At 39.6% G+C, this 5,987-nt stretch overlaps 1 long non-coding RNA gene across 1 annotated transcript; it reads right to left on the bottom strand.

Moving 5' to 3' along the window:
- Positions 1–4,147: 4,147 nt before the first annotated feature.
- Positions 4,148–5,941, bottom strand: LOC118451905. The gene is made up of 3 exons (XR_004841494.1): positions 5,677–5,941; positions 5,059–5,173; positions 4,148–4,257 (listed from the first exon to the last, which is right to left on the bottom strand). It is a non-coding gene; the product is annotated as an uncharacterized LOC118451905 (long non-coding RNA).
- Between the last annotated feature and the right edge of the window lie 46 nt (positions 5,942–5,987).

The raw sequence follows: 5,987 nt of genomic DNA, 5'->3' as shown, positions 1-5,987 counted from the left end.
AGGTATTTGTGCATTCAAAAAATAAGCGCACTGATTTTAAACAGATGTATTTCTCTTTTTCAGTAGGCTTATAGATGTAGATTTTCAAAAGTGTGTCTTATATTCAAGTACATGTACACTGATTAAATGCTAACCATGAAAGCATGTACTCAGAAATACAGTGAAGTATTATATGTGTACCATCATTTGTTTCTATGTGATAAAAAATAGTATTGCAAGATTTTTTCCAAATTAGCATGGCTTTTTGCTTAAATAATGAAGGCAAAGGAATATGATACTTTCCTTATTTTTATTCTCCACGTAACAATCAAGTAAGGCAAGGTGGGACAGAGATCAGAAAAATCTTCAAGTAGTGCAATGATTTCCTATGTGTCTTTCACATGTTGTCAGGCTTAGTGAGTCGAGAACAAAATATGTACCTCACAAGGCTGTTTATTTTTCAATAAATATTTAAATATGTATATCTACAAGTGTGTAGAAGAGTTGAGTATCTAACTACTTTCAGAATGAGAGTATATGCAAATGAGCACACAGAAAACATTCCTAGGTAGAGACTAAACAAAGCTATAAATTTGGAGCTAGACCAAACCTTTATATAATAAGTGGTAATGTAAAAGCTGCTAATGGAGAAGGAGTATGAGGGATATAGGAAGAAGGGTGATCAGTATGACTATTAGGTTACTACTGACTAACAAATAACTGGCTCAAACCGTAACTCTTCAAACTTTTTACATGGCCAAGTACTTTTTACCTCTGTCTTCCAAAAACTGGAGAAAAGGTACAATAGTAACGAAGAAATGTTAAATTCAACAGTGGAATTATCATTTACTGTCTAGTAAACATACCATGTCTAGCAAACACGAGTACTTTCATTTACAAGCTTGATACTATTAATGCAATTTCTGATAGCGGGAATTAGACTTCAGAACCAATATACAATTTGTATAATTAATATAATAGAATTATTTACCAAGTTTGCTGATGACACTAAACTGAGTGGGTGAGGTGGATATGTCAGAAGGGAGAGCCATCTCACAGAAAGACTTGGACAGACCGGAAGAGTGGGCTAGCAAGGACATTATGAAAGTTTAACAAAGAGAAGTGCAAAGTCCTGCACCTGGGAAGACCCAGTACAAGCTGGGCTCTGTGCCTGGGAAGCTGCCTTTCTGAAAGGGACCTGGAGGTCCTGGTGGACAAGAAATTCAACATGATTCAGCCGTGTGCTGCTGCAGCAACAAAGGCAAATCGGCTCCTGGGCTGCATCTGGGTGTTACTAGCAGAGATAGAGATGTGATCATCCCACTCTACTCAGCGTATGTCAAGCTGTACCTAGGGTACTGTGTCCAGTTCTAATCCCCACAATTCAAAAAAGATGCAGACAGACTGGTGAGGGTCCAAAAGGAGGGTCATGAAGACGATCAAAGGGCTGGAGAACCTGCCCTATGAGGAAAGACTGGAGGATTTAGGTCTCTTTTCCCTGGAGAAGGCTCGGGGGGACCTTATCACAGTGTATGAGGAAAGACTGGAGGATTTAGGTCTCTTTTTCCCTGGAGAAGGCTCGGGGGGACCTCATCACAGTATTCCAATACTTAAAGGGCAGCTACAGAGGACAAGGAGCTACATGGAGAAGACAATGAGTACAAGTTGTACTAGGAGAGGTTTCATCTTAGATTCATAGAATCATAGAATCCTTTAGGTTAGAAAAGACATTTAAGATCATCAAGTCCAACCGTTAATACAAGAAAGAATTTTTTTATAGTGAGAACAATCTGTCACTGGAAAAACCTCCCTAGGGACATGGTAGAGTCCCCATCACTGGAGGTTTTCAAGACAGAACTGGACAGGGTGCTAGGTAATCTTGGGACAGCTCCCTTTTCCACAAAAGGTTGGACCAGATGATCTTTTGAGATCCCTTCCAGCCTGGGCTGTTCTATGATTCTATGGTTTTCCTGCACATACTAACAAATCTATGCAAATGTTGACTAATCATCTGAAGGTTTCTTCTCTGTCTTTGTATCTGCAACATAAAATTTTGCCCTTTGTTCTACCTTACCTTTTACATTTGAATGTCACCAACTTTTTAATATTTTTATGGAATTTCTCTACCTTGCCTTTCCCATTTTTATACTTTCACAAGTTCTTTTTCTTTCCCTTTTTTTTCTACATTTCCCTTTTTTGTGGTTTTCTGTACTTCTACATAATGCCACCTCTTCATGAACCTTACTATTGGATGTGTTTTCAGATCCAAAATTCCATTTCCCCAGAGAATAATAAATGTCATAAATTCAGCTCATATGAAGGCCGGAATAGCTGTCACATTTTAGAAGAGAGACACTCCTCTGGAGAAAAGTGTCAGAAATAAAAGCAGTATTTGCTGATATCAGTTCCCTCTAATAGTTTTTAGGTCTCTGAATGTCCATTTATTCAGAAGTATTTCCTTCTGTTTGCTTCTGAAGTGTCTTCTTATTCCCTAAAGTATTTCTGCTACATACATATTGTTTGGTAGGAACTACATCATACAATCAGAATAAGTGGGTTGCAGCACTGTTCCTGGAACTATTTCCTAGAGTTACATAAAAATATGACATAGTCAGTCTTCATGATCCAAGACAACTCATGCATTACTCTGAAGACGCCCAATCCTGCCTAGCAAGCAGAGCTGCAGCAGTCTACCGTGTGGAGACACTGACATCTGGTGGGCTCCAACAGCACTTCCAGTTTTCCCAAATGTTCCAAAAATCGGTTTACATCAAAGCATCTCTTTCTGGGTTACTCTGACCTTAATATAAATGCATATTTAAAAGTACAATCAAATATGAATAGCTGAGCATTGAAGAAGATTTATTTGAATTAGGAGCTTCGGTTTACCGAGCTCCATCTATAGTAAAAGCTCTGAAGAACTCAGTTCAAGTACTGCAGGATTCACCACTCCCTCAAATATCTCTGCAAAAGACAAAGTTTGCTCTTCCATGCTTCCTGACAAGCAAGTGCAAAATGACAGGGTAAGGCTATTTCATTGATTTCAGTGATCACATTTACACTAACAGTACGTATGCTCAAAAGCTGTGTAGGCTGGGGTCCCAGAAGCTGACACAACTACCACATGCCAGTTCAGACTAGCTAGAAAAAAATGCGATAAAGTCAAAATCATATAAGCTTTGTTCCTCAGTATGGTCTTCCCAATGCTCTTAAAATGATTTCAGCTTCCAGCTTCCTACCTGAAGGTTCCACGGAGAAGGTAAGTTTAATTATTCCTGTGCCACATGTGGACAAACTGTAGTAATGTGATAAAGTGACTTTCTCACATTCATCAGCAGGGAAGTGGGAGAGCTGCAAATATACCTCCAGTCATTAAACTATCATTGCACAGTAAAAGGGAGGAGCCCCAAAATTCTAATTTTTATTTCCATAGGGGCCAGTTACGGCCTATAGAATTTTCCACGCAGTCTTCCTCCAAGTGTAAGACAGACAGCTTCTTCTAAGATAGACAGCTGGAGAGCGGGATCAAATTATTATCCTGCCTGGCTGTCAAACTAACCTGCTACAGCTCCAGGAAGTACAGTACTGAAAGGACAAAGATCACTAAAACAGCACACGATTTGCCTATTCCAGTTCCTGGACATTTCAGGACTTTTGCCTGCTGAGTGTTTTGCCAATTGCTGCATGCGGTCCTAGTACAACTCCAGTTTAAGTGTTTAGGGGAAGCACAGCAACAGCTGCTGTAAGGATCAGTGGAAGAGTGCACTGGTGTGAAAAGCAGCATTAATCCTTACTCAGATAGCTGTAGTTTCTGAGCGGAAGTGTGCTGTTCAGAACAGCTGCTTTCTGGTTCTGTCAAATCCAGTCCCCAGATTTTTCGTGAAAGCCTGATTGTACACAAGCCAGGCAGCTGGCACTACTGATTTTATAATCTTTGCCTGGTTATTATCAAGCTAAGCTCACAGTTGTTAATATTGGCACAGAAGCTATAGACTCACACACACGCAAATGCCCTTACCTATTTCAGTAAAACAAGCTTTGACTATTAAATAGAGGTAATATTTAATAATTTATTTAAAATGTCACATTCCGCTCCTATTATTTTTATATGACTGTTCACTGCATTAATAAATGTTGATTAAATTTACCTTCAGATTTTCATGCACATCTATTTTGAAAATCTGGTTCCAGGATTGCTTCTATACTTCAAAGTATTAGCTTGAGTTCTGCAGTGACTGGTAATACTTTTGCCAGAACTCTTCATTTCCCACTGTTTCACTGCATTAAAAGATGACATAAATACATAAATATTCATAAAACATGTTTTATGCAAATATACATGGCAGTTACATAATCATGAGTGGGAAGGGGAATAGTGACACAAGATGTGACCCATATAATTCAATGTATTATAGAACTTAATATGTATGAATTCCACCACGGGTACTACATTATTGGGATTACACATGCTACCAAAATGTGTTTATTTTACTGTGTTTTCACAGTGATGAAAAACTGACTTAGGGAGGTGGTTTTGGGTTGCCTTTCTTAAATCTTTGATTCCAAAGCCTTTGGCTTAAACACTACCTTCCCATAAAGTCAGAAAGCAATACTGGGAGTCCAATGCCCCATGTAGGCCAAACAGCCCATCTGCTAAAGGTGGAAGTACCGTCTACTTAAGCCATTTTCCTAGGAAGTGGTGCTGTTATGTTTAGGGCTCCTTAGGAAAGCAGCAATTAAAAGGAGGTATTCCAAATCCTGTAAGAACACTCTAACACATGAGGGCTTAAAGGATGAGTGTTTTCTTCCTCTTCCATCCAGGTTATGCTAGAAAGGAGAGGTATTTAACCATTTTCTGAAGGAAAAAGTGGCGTGTCAAGGCTGTTGGTCAATATACCACAGAAAGCAGCACTTTCCTCTCCAGCAGGCAAGACTTGTCTGTCATGGGCAGCAACAGGGTGCAAGCTTCAGGGAAGAACTAGCAGTATTTTGTTTTGGGAAGGGCTAGATCGTGTTGGTTGCTGTCAATTCCAGCCTGAACATACCATTCTCCCAAGGCATTATTGGGGTATATCTCACCTGAGGTGGTGCTTCTGCCTCCAGGTCAGGCACCGCTGCTCCCCGGTGTTTGGCATCTATGTCTTTTTGTGGAACTCCATCAATGGGAACTGCTGACGCTTAGCACCAACAAAAGCTATGAAATATAATTGCATCTGTGTGTCCAAATTGAAAATCTTTGATGCTGCTATCTTTTGACATATCGTACACTGGTATCACGAGACATTGTAATCAGCTCTTATATGATCGTGACCAAGCATTACAAGAGAGACTCATCAAACCTTTATATGCTAGTAAAACTTACTTTAAGAAATGGAAACAAACTTGCCATACAGTTTTTAGATATGAACAGTTATACCCACGTATAAGTGAGGCAATAAAAGCTGAAAAAGGTAAATGTATTCAAGGAAAGCAAACACATACAATAGCTTTCAGGCCCTCTTCTTATCAGTTCTAAAGGTACAATGGGAACTTTATACAGCCTGGGTTTTGTTTTGGTTTTAATTGCTGGAATCTGACCAGCATGCAAGCAAGATTGTGCTGATTATTACAGTTATTTCCTTTCTCTATAATTCACTTCTTGTCATAACGTCCTAGGATTTCCTCCAACTTTATCAAATTTAGCCAAACATTACTTACTATTTGGATTATGAGGTGAATTACTCAACTGAATGACCCAGGATCATTTTCAAGCTGGGGATATTAACTTGTTGCCAGCGATGCCACTTTGCGAATCTGTTTTCTAATTGCTAGCCCATGCCACAGGTCCTGTCCTTTTCTTCTCGGGCATTTGCAAATCACGACGAGAGATGTTAAAATAATGGAAATTATTAAAATGAGAGGCTATTTTCCTCTTCTCATTTGCTTGATTGCTGGCGTTAAGTTATGGACCCAAGAAATGGGGGCGGGGAGGGGGCGGACTTGTCCTCCCAGAGCCGGGCCCGAGGGTG

Source organism: Egretta garzetta, unplaced genomic scaffold (genome assembly GCF_000687185.1).
Source record: "Egretta garzetta isolate BGI_Z169 unplaced genomic scaffold, ASM68718v1 scaffold43, whole genome shotgun sequence".
Classification (NCBI taxonomy): domain Eukaryota; kingdom Metazoa; phylum Chordata; class Aves; order Pelecaniformes; family Ardeidae; genus Egretta; species Egretta garzetta.
The sequence above is the reverse complement of the archived record's forward strand: the minus strand, read 5'-3'. Positions and strand labels throughout refer to the sequence as shown.